This window comes from Oncorhynchus clarkii, chromosome 4, assembly GCF_045791955.1.
Source record: "Oncorhynchus clarkii lewisi isolate Uvic-CL-2024 chromosome 4, UVic_Ocla_1.0, whole genome shotgun sequence".
Taxonomy (NCBI): Eukaryota; Metazoa; Chordata; class Actinopteri; order Salmoniformes; family Salmonidae; genus Oncorhynchus; species Oncorhynchus clarkii.
Window position 1 is genome coordinate 25,507,912 of NC_092150.1, and position 15,584 is coordinate 25,523,495.

The window sequence follows — 15,584 nt, forward strand, 5'->3', positions numbered from 1 at the left end:
TTTGTCTGTAGAAAAGCCATGGAACGAGAGCTACCTTTCAAGTGAAAGCGCATGACTGAGAAAGAGGCTGCAGGTAGACCCCTTACTCAAACAGCTCCCACCCGGCCCCCTTCACATGAGCAGCCTGAAACAAAGTTCTAAAGACGGTTGACATCTAGTGGAAGCCTTAGGAAGAAAAAATAACCCATATCCCACTGTGTATTTTATAGGGGTGAGTTCAAAAACTACAAACCTCAGATTTCCCACTTCCTGCTTGGATTTTTTCTCAGGTTTTTGCCTGCCATATGAGTTCTGTTATACTCACAGACGTCATTCAAACAGTTTTAGAAACTATTAATCCAAAAGTGAAAATGCTGCCCCCTATCCCAATGAAGTTAAAGCAGTGTCATTTCTTTGCCATAACTCAAGTTCCTTGGTCATGTGGTCAATGCTGAAGATATCCATGCAGATCCAGCCAAAGTTACAGCAATGAAGGAGTTCCCAATTCCCACATCCGTCAAGGCTGTTCAGCACTTGGGTATGGCTGGATGGTACCACAGGTTTGTGCCTGACTTCAAAAGGTCACCGAACCACTTAACCACCTTAAGAAGAAGGGGGTGAAATTCCAATGGACCCCTTGGACATCCTAACCAGAATGCTAATTTAATTGTGTAAAGGGATGCATGTCAAACAGGACTTGGAGCAGTCTTGGCTCAACAAACAGGACCTGGAACAGAAGAAGTTCTTGCCGATGCAAGTCGCACCCTTAATTCAGCCGATATGAATTATTCAACGACTGAAAGGGAGTGCCTCACTGTGGTCTGGGCTTTGGAGAAATGGAGCTACTACGTGGAGGCAAAGATCTTCACCGTTATCACAGACCACGCTGCTTTTCAGTGGGGTCTGGCATCAGGCAAGACACACAGCCATCTTATTTGCTGGTCTATCAGACTGCAGGAGTTTGACTTCATTGAGTATCGCAAAGGAAAACTGAATGTTGTACCAGATGCCCTTTCTCAGATTACAGAGACGGACAATGTTTGTCCTCCATTGTGCAGCACTTACACTACAGCTACATGTCTGGGTGATTCCTTCTCTCTAGATGATGAGTGTGTGGAGAGCACAGCAGAAGGATGCTTCCATCATGGCAATCCACAAGAGTCTGTCTGAAGAAGACTCGAAGAGTCGCTTCAATGAGAAGTTCAGCATAATTCAGGATAAATTGTATCAAATACCTCCAAGAGGAGATGGAACACAGCACCCATTATCGCATCTTCATCCCCTCTACATTGAGTGACTAGATGATCAAAGCTTATCATGCCAACCCCATGGGTGGCCATCTTGGAGTTTAAGACCTACCAAAGATTACAGGAGGTGGCTTACTGGCCAGGCTTGTGGGTTTATACCAAGACGTTTGTACAGCAGTGTGAAGTGTGCCAGAAATACAAACCAGAATCAGAATCAAAACCAAACAACAACAGCTCAGAAACTATGACAAACTTAGACGAGACGTGTGTTTCCCACCCAAGTCTCCTGTCTGGGTACGTTCAAATCATTTATCAAAGGCATCTAAGAAGTTCACTGTCAAGCTAGCTTTGAGACGGAAAGGTCCATACCGTGTAGTGCAGCAGTTGAGACCGGTGAACTACTTGGTCTGTTTGGAGGACACTGGGGAAGATGTGAGGATGGTGCATGTTGTTGACCTAAAGCTCTGTTTCCCGACGGCAGAAGAGTTGGGTCACAGGCAAAAGCAACACCTGCAGGAACCCTTCGTGGAGGACCCTGATGATGAGGACTTCCCTGGTTTAATGTAGCAGAAACATGAACCTACCAAAGTCTGCATCCTCTCTGTTTTATACAGGCTTTGTTTTTTCATGGGAGGAGGAGTGTGGTGAAATCCTGCAAGGAGCCTTCACAGTGAGCTGCCACTTTAAGAACGCATCAGTAGTCAGAAAGGAGGAAATAAAGATAGCTATTACGGCTCTCCGGGAGGTAGCTCTCGGTTGGCGTGGCAGTTTAATCGTGTGTGCTATGCTGCAAAAGTCTTGTTTATTTTCAGTGTGCTTAGGTTGTAAAGTGTTTAGGTTGTAAAAACATACTTTTTTAATGTTCAGTGTCGCTTTTGCCCTGCTAGATGTATTTGGATTGACATTTTAGTTAAAGGGAGGTTGCTTGCAAGTGTATTGTTAATTTAAATATATTGGTGTGGAACTATTTACATGTGGTCGAAGATTTTGGACAAATTAAGGCCTTTGTTTTGTCTATGAATGCCTCCCACCCCCATTCATACCCTCTGCACTCCTCCACTGGGAGGTAATACAGATTATTGCAAATCCTCTAATGTTGATGACTGGGTTCTTTCTTATAAATTGTTTCTATGAAGTTGCCGTTAAATTGCTCTGCCATTATTATTGTATGAGGTATTATTGGTTGGGTTACCCCTGTGCTGTGATGTGTGTTTCATATGGTGTGTCTTAGCCAGTGGAGAGAAACGATATCTGACAAACAGGTTACACTCTAGGCAGTCTCTTCTGCTGATGTGTGTGTCTGGTAGTGGTACTCTGTCTATCCTGCTCTTTTCCCTTTAGCAGGGTTAATACCTGCCTGGCGCCCAAACTAAATCTTTATATTTACCCCTCTAACAATAACGCTACAACCTGTTCTTTCCATGACATAAACTGACCAGGTGAATCCAGGTGAAAGCTATGATCCTTTATTAAACACACCTGTTAAATCCACTTCAGTCAGTGTAAATGAAGGGGAAGAGACATATTAAAGAAGGATTTTTAATCCTTGATGCAATTGAGAAATTGATTGTGTATCTGTGCCATTCAGAGGGTTAATAAATTAAAAAAAATATTCAAGTGCTTTTGAAAGGGGGTATGGTGATAGGTGCCAGGTGCACAGGTTTGTGTATGAAGAATGGTTCACCACCCAAAGGTGTTCCTAATGTTTTGTTCAATTCTTGGTGTACATCCATTGTTTAGCTGTAATGGAATATTAATATCCTGCATATTTGACTGTGATACAGTGCCTACGGAAAGTATTCAGACCCCTTGACGTTTTACACATTTTGTTACGTTACAGTCTTATTCTAAAATGGATTAAAAAAACATTTCTCCGTCAATCTACATGCAATACCCCATACAAAGCAAAAACAGTTTTTTAGACATTTTTGCTAAATTATTACACTTAAGAACATTCAGAGACATGTCCCGAAGCCATTCCTATGTCGTCTTGGCTGTATGCTTAGGGTCTTTTGTACTGTTGGAAGGTAAACCTTTTCCCCAGTCTGAGGTCATGAGCACTCTAGAGCAAGTTTTCATCAAGGATCTGTACTTTGCCTCAGTCATGACTAGACTCCCAGTCCCTGCCGCTGACAAAACATCCCCACAGGGTGACACTGCCACCATCATCCTTCTCTGTAGGGATGGTGCTAGGTTTCTTCCAGATGTGATGCTTGACATTCAGGCCAAATAGTTAAGTATGGGTTTCATCAGACCAGAGAATCTTGTTTCTCATGGTCTGAGTCCTTTAGGTGTCTTTTGACAAATTCCAAGAGAGTAGTCATGTGCCTTTTACTGAGGAGTGGCTTCCGTCTGGCCACTCTACCATAAAGGCCTGGTTGGTGGAGTGCTGCAGAGATGGTTGTCCTTCTGGAAAGTTCTCCCATCTCCACAGAGGAACTCTGGAGCTCTGTCAGAGTGACCATCGGACTCTTGCTCATCTCCCTGATGGCCAGCTCTAGGAAGAGTCTTGGTGATTCCAAACTTCTTCCATTTAACAGTGATTATTCAAATCTTTGTCAACGTTCTGTTTGTCATTTTCTGTACATATTTTATTGGCCAATTAGTCCTGCACCTGTTAATATTGCAAATAAAACCCTTTAGAGAGGTGAGCACCGAACATTCTGTCTGACAACTCACTGTTTGATCTGCAGCTTCAGTTACTGCCTCACAAATAGACAGGTTATTGGCCCATTAAAGGGAAACCGTACAGAGGCAGATATAAAGAACAAGCAAAGTTTAGACGATCAGGTTTGCTTGTTTGAAAGATAACACACATTAAGAGTACACAAAATTACTTAGATCCAGAGGTACGACCAAGTCACTATTATTCGGGTCACAAGCAAGTCTCAAGGTCCAAGTCTCAAGTCAAGTCCAAAGTATAGCGGGTCAAGTCAAGTCCAAGTCGTGCATTCTAAGAGCAAGTCAAGTCACAAGTTTTCAAGTCAAGACTCAAATCTGTACATACAACGACTTGTTCAAATACACATTTTTTGTCTATTTATTTAGGCTACCAGACAGCCCTTTTCATGATTTTGTCTACAACACATTAGCCTATGCACTCATAAAATAAGGGTATGCAATCCGCAGAAGGCAAGGCAAGTTGACATACTCAGAGTGTAAATTTACTTACAGGTCTTGTTGATCCAATGGTAAAAGCGCCATATCATTCAAAATTTACAAGTAGATTTATCAAATATACACAGGCAATAGCCCAAAATAAAAAGCCTCAAGAACAGGTCAAGCCTGATACAATCTGAACGACACAGGTAGAGGGCAAGACTGTACAACCTCGTCTTGAGAAGCCAAATCGAATCTGTCTAACAAGAGCTCAAAAAGGAAGACCTACATAATATAAGCACTTGGCCCCTAGAACCATACTATTAACCAATTGGCAATTACAAACAATAAACTGATTCTACAATGTAAAAGGCAATTTCCACATCCATTGGTACATTCATCTTAATCACACACAAATCAAATCAAATTGTATTTGTCACATACACATGGTTAGCAGATGTTAATTTGAGTGTAGCGAAATGCTTGTGCTTCTAGTTCCGACAATGCAGTAATAACTAACAAGTAATCTAACCTAACAATTCCAAAACTACTACCTTATGTAACGGATGTGAAACGGCTAGCTAGTTAGCGGTGGTGCGTGCTAAATAGCGTTTCAATTGTTGACGTCACTTGCTCTGAGACCTTGAAGTAGTGGTTCCCCTTGCTCTGCAAGGGCCGTGGCTTTTGTGGAGCGATGGGTAACGATGCTTCGTGGGTGACTGTTGTTGATGTGTGCAGAGGGTCCCTGGTTCATGAGCGAGGGGACGGTCTAAAGTTATACTGTTACACTTATACACACAAGTGTAAAGGGATATAGAATATGTACATAAAGATATATGAATGAGTGATGGTACAGAACAACATAGGCAAGATGCTGTAGATGGTATCGAGTACAGTATATACATATGAAATGAGTAAAGTGGGGTATGTAAACAAAGTGGCATAGTTTAAAGTGGCTAGTGATACATGTATTACATAAAGATGCAGTAGATGTAGACAGTATATACATATACATATGAGATGAGTAATGTAGGGTATGTAAACATTATATTAAGTAGCATTGTTTAAAGTGGCTAGTGATATATTTTTACATCAATTTCCATCTATTTCCATTATTAAAGTGGCTGGAGTTGAGTCAGTATTTTTGGCACCAGCCACTCAATGTTAGTGGTGGCTGTTTAACAGTCTGATGGCCTTGAGATATACGCTGTTTTTCAGTCTCTCGGTCCCTGCTTTGATGCACCTGTACTGACCTCGCCTTCTGGATGATAGCGGGGAGAACAGGCAGTGGCTCGGGTGGTTGTTGTCCTTGATGATCTTTATGGCCTTCCTGTGACATCGGGTGGTGTAGGTGTGCTGGAGGGCAGGTAGTTTGCCCCCAGTGATGCTTTGTGCAGACCTCACTACCCTCTGGAGAGCCTTACGGTTGTGGGCGGAGCAGTTGCCGTACCAGGTGGTGATACAGCCCGACAGGATGCTCTTGATTGTGCATCTGTAGAAGTTTGCGAGTGCTTTTGGTGACACGCCGAATTTCTTCAGCCTCCTGAGGTTTCAACACCATGCATTCATGGAACAGTAATTTTCTCTTCTTCCACATTCTGCCTCCGAAGTGTGGAGCGCAGGCCACGTAGCCTATTTCTATGCACACTCCTAGTACGTACAACCAGAATGACAGAGACATGGGACACAGACACACAGAACTCTGACATAACACAGGAAATATAAACAAAGGAAACTATACATTGAATTAAATAAAAACACTTTCTACCTCATGAGTCTTCTGAAAGTTCATGTGCACAATAAACATCGCGTCCACTCAGAGGGTAAGAAATGAAAATGTATCGTAAGCCTATCAAACATGAAACAGAAACATCTACGTGTTGCAATAAATGTTACAGGGAAGGATTATCAAACGCTAGAAATTAATGGAATATTAGATGAAATACAGATTTACCCCATATGACCTATGCATTTAAACATGTGAAAGCAATAGCAAACATTTCAACAAGAAAAAAAGCCATTTCCACTACGCCTATGGTGCGTCTTCGCCACAGTAATAATTAATTTTAAACAAATTCCATATGCAAGCTTCATAAGTAAATGTGACCGACCGCCTGGATTCGGTCTTAAGTAGCAACATTTTGACATTGGATAAAAGCAGAGACACAGAGCTACAAAATCATACCCTACACTGCATTTGAGGAACAATGGGAAAGCAATTCTGCTTTGAAAGTTGATTAACTTGTAACCCCACTTTTGAGAAAATGGCCTTTGAATGTTTTGGTACCTACTGGAGAGCTCTTCTTTGTTTACATGCATTCAACATCGTTCACACCCTCTTAAGCTTTAGCCCCACCCTTCCGCGCGTTCTGTCCTAAAAACAGCAGTCAAGCACCCAAGCTAACTGGTTAATGTTGACTAGCTTGCTAGATTCTTCCAGACACAAATGAGAGAACAGCTCACTGACCATTGTACTCGCCCTAGCAGAGCTGGTTAGGCTGTTTTTATGTTATCCAGAGAGTTGGTGACCTTAACTGTGCTGCTGGCAACAATTTACACTTTTTTGCCAACGTTTACTGACACCAGCCATATTCAACGGGTGTTAAGCATCCGTAAATTCGTCAGTTATTCTGCGCTCTTGCACATTCAGACGAGAGTGCTTTGAAATCGGAGTATATAACCAGAGTGAATTTACCAGCTACATCTATAAACCACTCTATTGAAACGGTTTCTATTGAAATCTATTGAAATATTTTGTTAAGATATGTAGCTAGCTAGCTAGGTAAACAATGAACCATAATCCCAACTGTTGATGTTACTACCCTCCATGAATCTGCAGGTAGCTAACCAACCAAGTACAATGTTAGCTAGCTAAAATTAGGCTATAGCTAGCAAAGTAAATGGCTGTGCGTTACAAATAATAAGATAATACACATAATGTTAGCTAGCGAGCCAGCCAGCTAACATTAGCTAGCTAGCTAGCTAAGAGTACAGTTTAACTTGAAATCAAAAAAAACTTTCTGTCAAACTTAGAAATGTTTAATGTTCCTCCAGAAATTGGAAAGCAACAGTTATGCAGATCTACTACGAGATATATTTATAAAAGCTGCGTTAGACAGGATTCCCTACACATACTGACCAGCTCAAATAGACAGAAGCGTGTTCGGACCAATCCAAATTCATCTTTCGGCATGTCCAGCCCACTCATTATCTCAGCCAATCATGGCTAGCGGGAAGGTTGCTGGCTTTTTCTGTGGCTAAACCAATTAGGCTCATAATTTAACAATTGTATTCATATTTAGCGATGGCATACAAGTTTGTTATTAAGACACATGAAAGTTCACATGTTCACAAGGCATTTCTGCCAAAAAACGTATTTTGATTTTTTTTTTAAGTTTCAGTTCAAATGGCTCTCCTGTGAAGTAGTGACCTGCAACATATGCCAAGTTTCCTGAAACGAGTCACAAATGATCCATTTCAAGTATTTGTTAGATACCAAAATACCAGTAGGCCTATGCTAATCATTGCTGATGAGCTTGCAAAGTACAGTAAACAGTTATTACTCTTTATCAGCAAACAATTTTTGGAGCTGCCTATTTATTTATTATGGTAATCCTCTCTTCCTATAATTAGTTCGCTAGCTCACCATCCAACTTGTGTTAACTGACAGTTTGCTGGTCTAATCAGAATCAGAAATCAGAAATCAGAATACAGAGTGTGTGTGTGTGTTTCATTAGCCAATCGGTTGCATTTTTTTTTTCAAGGGCGATGCTGTGGTTACTGTTTTTGTCTGCATGTAGATTAATCCACGTAGACTCAAAAAGAGTGACAAAACATGAAAAAACCTGGCCAGATAAATTCAAATAAAATTAAAATCTATTAGTCACATGCAACGAATACAACCTTACAGTGAAATGCTTACTTACTTAAATATGAGTAAGAAAAATAAATAAAAGTAACAAGTAATTTAAAGAGCAGCAGTAAAATAATATTAGCGAGACTATACACAGGGGGGTATCGGTACATAATCAATGTGCGGGGGCACCAGTTAGTTGAGGTAATATGTACATGTAGTTAGAGTTATTAAAGTGACTATGCATAGATGATAACAACAGAGTAGCAGTGGTGTAAAGGGGGGGGGGGGGTGCAATGCAAATACTCTGGGTAGCCATTTGATTAGAGGTTCAAGTGTATTATGGCTTGGGGGTAGAAGCTGTTTAAAAGGCACTTGGACCTCGACTTGGCGCTCCGGTACCACTTGCTGGGTGGTAGCAGAGAAAATAGTCTGTGACTAGGCTGGCTGGAGTTGTTGACATATTCATAGCCAAACCCACTGGATCCAGGTCACCTGTAAGTCTTTGCTAGTGAAAGCCCCGCCTTATCTCAGCTCACTGGTCACCATAGCAACACCCACCCATAGCATGCACTCCAGCAGGTATATTTCACTGGTCATCCCCAAAGCCAACACCTCCGTTGGCCGCCTTTCCTTCCAGTTCTCTGCTGCCAATGACTGAAACTAATTGCAAAAATCACTGAAGCTGGAGACATATCTCCCTCTCTAACTTTAAGCAGCTTACCGATCGCTGTACATGTACACAGCCAATCTGTAAATAGCACACTCAACTACCTCATCACCATATTGTTATTTATTTTGTTCTTTTGCACCCCAGTATCTCTACTTGCACATCATCATCTGCACATCTATCACTCCAGTGTTAAGGCTAAATTATAATTATTTCGGATCTATGGCCTATTTATTGCCTTACCTCCCTAATCTTCTACGTTTGCACACACTCTACATAGATTTTACTATTGTGTTATTGACTGTACGTTTGTTTATGTGTAACTGTGTTGTTTTTGTCGCACTGCTTTGCTCTTTCTTGGGTTGGTTCGCATTTGTAAATAAGAACTTTTTCTCAACTGGTGTTCCTGGTTAAATAAAGGTGAAATAAAAATAAATAAAAAGTGATGTACTGGGCCTACCGTTTGTAGGGCCATGCGGTCGGAGGCCGAGCATTTGCCATACCAGGCAGTGACGCAACCAGTCAGGATTCAAGTACTCAGTCTCAAGTCAAAGTTGAGTCCAGAGTCTTGAGGTTCCAAGTCAAGTCTCAAGTTATTTCATTTTCTATTATATCAAGACTTTAGTCATCAAATTTGTGACTTGAGTCAAAGTTATGTAACTCGATTCTACAACTCTGCTTAGATCTGTTACTTCCACTAGATTACTTTTTATTTATTTATTTCTGTTACTTCCACCTTCTAAATACAACAGTGCTTTAACAGAGATTCAGCTGACCAAATTCACCAGATAACCAAAAACAGTGAAACAATAATGTACAGTCGTGGCCAAAAGTTTTGAGAATGACACAAATAATAATTTTCAAAAAGTTATTGTCACGTCCTGACCTTAGTTCCCTTTTTAGGTCTCTATTTTAGTTTGGTCAGGGCGTGAGTTAGGGTGGGCATTCTATGTTTTGTTCTGTGTGTTATATTTCTAGGTGTTTGGCCTGGTATGGTTCCCAATCAGAGGCAGCTGTCAATCGTTGTCTCTGATTGAGAACCATACTTAGGCAGCCTATTTTCCCACTATGGGTTGTGGGTAGTTGTTTTCCGTTTCAGTGTTTGCACCATACGGGACAGTTTCGGTTTTCATTTATTCTATTGTTCTTTTGTATTTAGTGTTCAGTTAATGAAAGGAAATATGAACACGTTCCATGCTGTGCTTTGGTCCGATCTTTCCTGTTCCTCAGATGAAGAAGATCGTTACAGTTATGAAGAGTGATCAGATTAATTGCGATTAATTGCAAAGTCCTTCTTTGCCATGTAAATGAACTGAATCCCCCAAAAACATTCCCACTGCATTTTAGCCCTGCCACAAAAGGACCAGCTGACATCGTGTCAGTGATTCTCTCGTTAACACAGGTCTGAGTGTTGATGAGGACAAGGCTGGAGATCACTCTGTCATGCTGATTGAGTTTGAATGACAGACTGGAAGCTTCATAAGGAGGGTGGTGCTTGGAATCATTGTTCTTCCTCTGTCAGTCATGGTTACCTGCAAGGAAACACATGCCGTCATCATTGCTTTGCTCAAAAAGGGCTTCACAGGCAAGGATATTGCTGCCAGTAGGATTGCACACAAATAAACAATTTATCGGCTCATCAATAACTTCAAGGAGAGCAGTTCAATTGTTTTGAAGGCTTCAGGGCCCCAAGAAAGTCCAGCAAGCGACAGGACCGTCTCCTAAAGTTGATTCAGCTGCGGGATCGGAGCACCACCAGTACAGAGCTTGCTCAGGAATGGCAGCTTGCAGGTGTGAATGCATCTGTACGCACAGTGAGGCAAAGACTTTTGGAGGATGGCCTGGTGTCAAGAAGGGCAGCAAAGAAGCCACTTCTCTCCCGGAAAAACATCAGGGACAGACTGATATTCTGCAAAAGGTACAGGGATTGGACTGCTGAGGACTGGAGTAAAGTCATTTCCTCTGATGAATCCCCTTTCCGATTGTTTGGGGCATCCGGAAAAAAGCTTGTCCCGAGAAGACAAGCTGAGCGCTACCATCAGGCCTGTGTCATGCCAAAGGTAAAGCATCCTGAGACCATTCATGTGTGGGATTGCTTCAGAGCCAAGGGAGTGGGCTCACTCACAACACAGCCATGAATAAAGAATGGTACCAACACATCCTCCGAGAGCAACTTCTCCCAACCATCCAGGAACAGTTTGGTGATGAACAATGCCTTTTCCAGCATGATGGAGCACCTTGCCATAAGGCAAGAGTGACAAGTAAGTGGCTCGGGGAACGAAACATCGATATTTTGGGTCCATGGCCAGGAAACTCCCCATACCTTAATCTCATTGAGAACTTGTGGCCAATCCCCAAGAGGCGGGTGGACAAACAAACCCACATATTCTGACAAACTCCAAGCATTGAATATGCAAGAATGGGCTGCCATCAGTCAGGATGTGACCCAGAAGTTACTTGACAGCATGCCAGGGCGGATTGCAGAGGTATTGAAAAAGAAGGATCAACACTGCAAATATTGACTCTTTGCATCAACTTCATGTAATTGTCAATAAAAGCCTTTGACACGTATGAAATGCTTGTAATTATACTTCAGTATTCCATAGTAACATCTGACAAAAATATCTGAAGACACGAAAGCAGCAAACTTTGTGGAAATTAATATATGTGTCATTCTCAACTTTGGCAACGACTGTACTTCTGATGGTAGAAAATAACAGTTACCACTACATTTACATAAATATATATTTTAGAAATACAAATGACTTTGCTTAAAATGTGGTACGTGCTGGCAGTGAACTGCCTGGAACTTAAACCAAAAAAGTCTCTCCAAACCAACCAACTAAAAACAAAAGGACATTATTGCAGTGGTTTTACATAATGAACATCTTGAATATTGTCACACATGAATAATCCATAGCAGTCTAATAACCCTATCTACGCTGGGGGGGTTCTACAGAGGAGTCTCACCTTTCCACAGAGGGGTCATAATAGTGTGTAGCCCAAACGGTTTGGACGCTACAGATATTTTTGTGAGAAGACGTTCTGCCACAATAAGTGGATGCAGCAGATTGAGATGCAGCACATGAAAACAACATATCTCAAGATTAAACTGGCAGAATTTGATTGGGATTTTTTAGATGTTGCTAAGACTGAGGCACGGGTGCGTCAATAGACTTTTTTGCAATTAAAATTAATGGACGCGTTAATAATTATTGCACTTTTTGCACTGCCTTTGTTAAGCTAACTAGACCTGCTTTAAATCAAATCCAATCCAATTGTATTTCTCACATGCGCCGAATACAACAGCATTACAGTGAAATGCTTACTTACAAGCCCTTAACCCACAGTGCAGTTTTAAGAAAAATAAGTGTAGAGTAAAAAATAGATAAGTAAAAAATTGAAAATAAAAGTAACATGATTTAAACAGCAGTAGTAAAAGTAACAATAGCGAGAATATATACAAGGGGTACCGGTACACAGTCAATGTGCAGGGGCACCGGTAAGTCGAGGTAATTGAGGTAATATGTACATGTAAGTAGAGTTACAGTGACTATACATAGATAATAAATAGAGAGTAGCAGCGGCGTGAAACAGGGGGGGGGGGGGGGGGGGGGCAATGCAAATAGTCTGGGTAGCCCTTAGATTAGCTGTTCAGCAGTTTTATGGCTTGAGAGTACATTGAGAAACATTTTGGACCTAGACTTGGCGCTCCGGTACCGCTTGCCAAGCAGGAGCAGGGAGAACAACAGTCTCTGACTAGGGTGTCATCGAAAGCACTTATTGATGAAGCCAGTGACTGTTATTGAACGAGTCACTGGTGCTTCCCTCTTTAGTTTATGCTTGTAAGCAGGAATCAGGAGAATACAATTATGGTCAGATTTGCCAAATAGAGGGCGAGGGAGAGCTTTGTACGGGTCTCTGTATGTGGAGTAAAGGTGGTCAAGAGCCTCTGGATGAGCATCTTCTTGTTTGCTTATGGCCGTACACAGCAGGTTGAGTGCGGTCTTAGTGCCAGCATTGGTTTGTGGTGGGAAATAGACTGCAACGAAGAATATAGATGAAAACTCTCTTAGTAAATAGAATGGTGTACAGCCTATCATGAGAGGAAAACCTTGGAAAACGACAAAGAAAACCTTGAGACTTCCCTAGATTTCGTACACCAGCTGTTGTTTACAAATATATATAGACCGCCACCACTTTCCTTACCGGAGGCCACTGTTCTATCCTGCTGAAAAAGAGGCAACCCCGCCAGCTGTATGTTATTCATGTCGTCGTTCAGCCACGACTCGGTGAAACATAAGACATTGCAGTTTTTAATGTCACATTGGTAGGATATACATGATCGTAGTTTGTCTATTTTATTATCCATTGATTGTACTTTGGGTAATAGGACCGATGGTAAAGGGAGATTACCCACTCGCCATCGGATACTTACCGGGCACCCAGACCTTCGTCCGCCTTTCTCCTGCAAATTACTTGGATGAGGGCTTGTAGAGAGTCTGAAGTAAATCCTTCCCATTCGACTTGTTAAAGAAAAAGTATTCCTCCAGTTTGGGGTGAGTAATCTCTGTTTTGATATCTAGAAGCTCTTTTCGGTCATAAGACACAGTGGCAGAAACATTATGTACAAAATAAGTTACATATAACGTGGAAAAACATACAATAGTACAATAGGTTTATTGGGCCGTAAAACGGCAGCCATCTCCTCCGGCGCAATTATACCAGTACAAATACGGATTTATGGCTGTGATTGCTGCTTTTGTTATCTTTATAATGGGTGTTTGCTTGCCATGCCATGTTATGCTATGTAGCTATGGAAAAATGTGCCTTCTATAGCTTCGGCCTACCATATCTTTGGCAGCATGCTATTGAATCCCCTTTCTGCCAGGAGCAAACCACCCTTATCCCCCTGCTGACTTGCCTCTGAACTTGGTTCTGGTCGGACCCAGGATGGGAGACCAGATGCTGCTGAAAGTGGTGTTAAAGGGCCAGTAGGAAGCATTCTTTCCTCTTGTCTAAAAATATCCCAATTCCCCATGGCAGTGATTGGGGAAATTAAGCTGTGTAGTGTGCCATTTTTTGGATGAGATGTTAAACCGGTTTCCTGACTTTCTGTGACCAGTAAAGATCCCATGGCACTTATTATAAGAATAGGTAACCCCAGTGTTCTGACAAAATTCCCAATCTGGCCCTCATACCATCATGGCCACCTAATCATCCCCAGCATCCAAATGGCTCATTCAATCCCCCTCATCTCCCCCCTAACTATTCCCCAGATCGTTGCTGTAAATGAGAACGTGTTCTCAGTCAACTTACCTGGTAAAATACAATAATTCATTTCTGGTCATTCATTGTTTACTGCTGCCGTATTTAGGCATAACGTTACCCATTTCTATGCTTATTGTATTTGCATACATTTATATATATATTTTTTTTATTTAACTAGGCAAGTCAGTTAAGAACAAATTCTTATTTACAATGACGGCCTACCCCGGCCAAACTCGGACAAAACTGGGCCAATTGTGTGCTGCGCTATGGGACTCCCAATCACGGGCGGTTGTGATACGACCTGGATTCTAACCAGGGTCCGTAGTATCGCCTCAAGCACTGAGATGCAGTACCTTAGACCGCTGCGCCACATGATTATTGCCATTAACAGCCGATTAATTATGTACAATGCATTTGGAAAGTTTTCAGACCCCTTGACTTTATGCACATTTTGTTACGTTACAGCCTTATTATAAAATCGTTCAAGACAAATAAATTCCTCATCAATCTACACACAATACCCCATAATGACAAAGTGAAAAAAAACAAAAAACAGAAGTACCTTATTTACATAACTATTCAGCCCCTTTGCTATGAGACTTGAAATTGAGCTCAGATGCATCCTGTTTCCATTTATCAGCCTTGAGATATTTCTGGAACTTGATTGGAGTCCACCTGTGGTAAATTCAATTGATTGGACATGATTTGGAAAGGCACACACACACACATATATATATATATAAGGTCCCACAGTTGACAGTGCATGTCAGAGCAAAAACCAAGCAATGAGGTCGAAGGAAATGTCAGTAGAGCTCCAAGACAGGATTATTTTGAGGCACAGATCTGGGGAAAAAAAGGAAACAAAAAATATCTACAGCATTGAAGGTCCACAAAAACACTGTGGACTCCATCATTCTTAAATGGAAGAAGTTTGGAAGGACCAAGACACCTCCTAGAGCTGGCCACCTGGCCAAACTAAGCAATTGAGGGAGAAGGGCTTTGGTCAAGGAGGTAACCAAGAACCCAATGGTCACTCTCACAGTGCTCTAGAGTTCCTCTGTAGAGATGGGAGAACCTTCTAGAAGGACAACCATCTCTGCAGAACTCCACCAATCAGGCCTTTATGGTAGAGTGGCCAGACGGAACCCACTCCTCAGTAAAAGGCACATGAATGCCCGTTTGGAGTTTACCAAAAGGCACCAAAAGACTCTCTGACCATGGGAAACAAGATTCTCTGGTCTGATGAAACCAAGATTGAACTTTGGCCTGATTGCCAAGCATCACGTCTGGAGGAAACCTGGCACCATGAAGCATGGTGGTGTTAGCATCCTGTTGTGGGGATGTTTTTCAGCGGCAGGGACTGGGAGACTGGGCAGGATCGAGGGAAAGATGAACGGAGTAAAGTACAGAGATCCTTGATGAAAACCAGCTCCAGAGCACTCAGGACCTCAGACTAGGGTGAAGG

At 41.9% G+C, this 15,584-nt stretch overlaps 1 pseudogene; it reads left to right on the forward strand.

Annotated features, from left to right (window-relative positions):
• Positions 1-759: 759 nt before the first annotated feature.
• Positions 760-15,584, forward strand: part of LOC139407954 (inactive N-acetylated-alpha-linked acidic dipeptidase-like protein 2) — a 126,343-nt pseudogene continuing 111,518 nt past the window's right edge.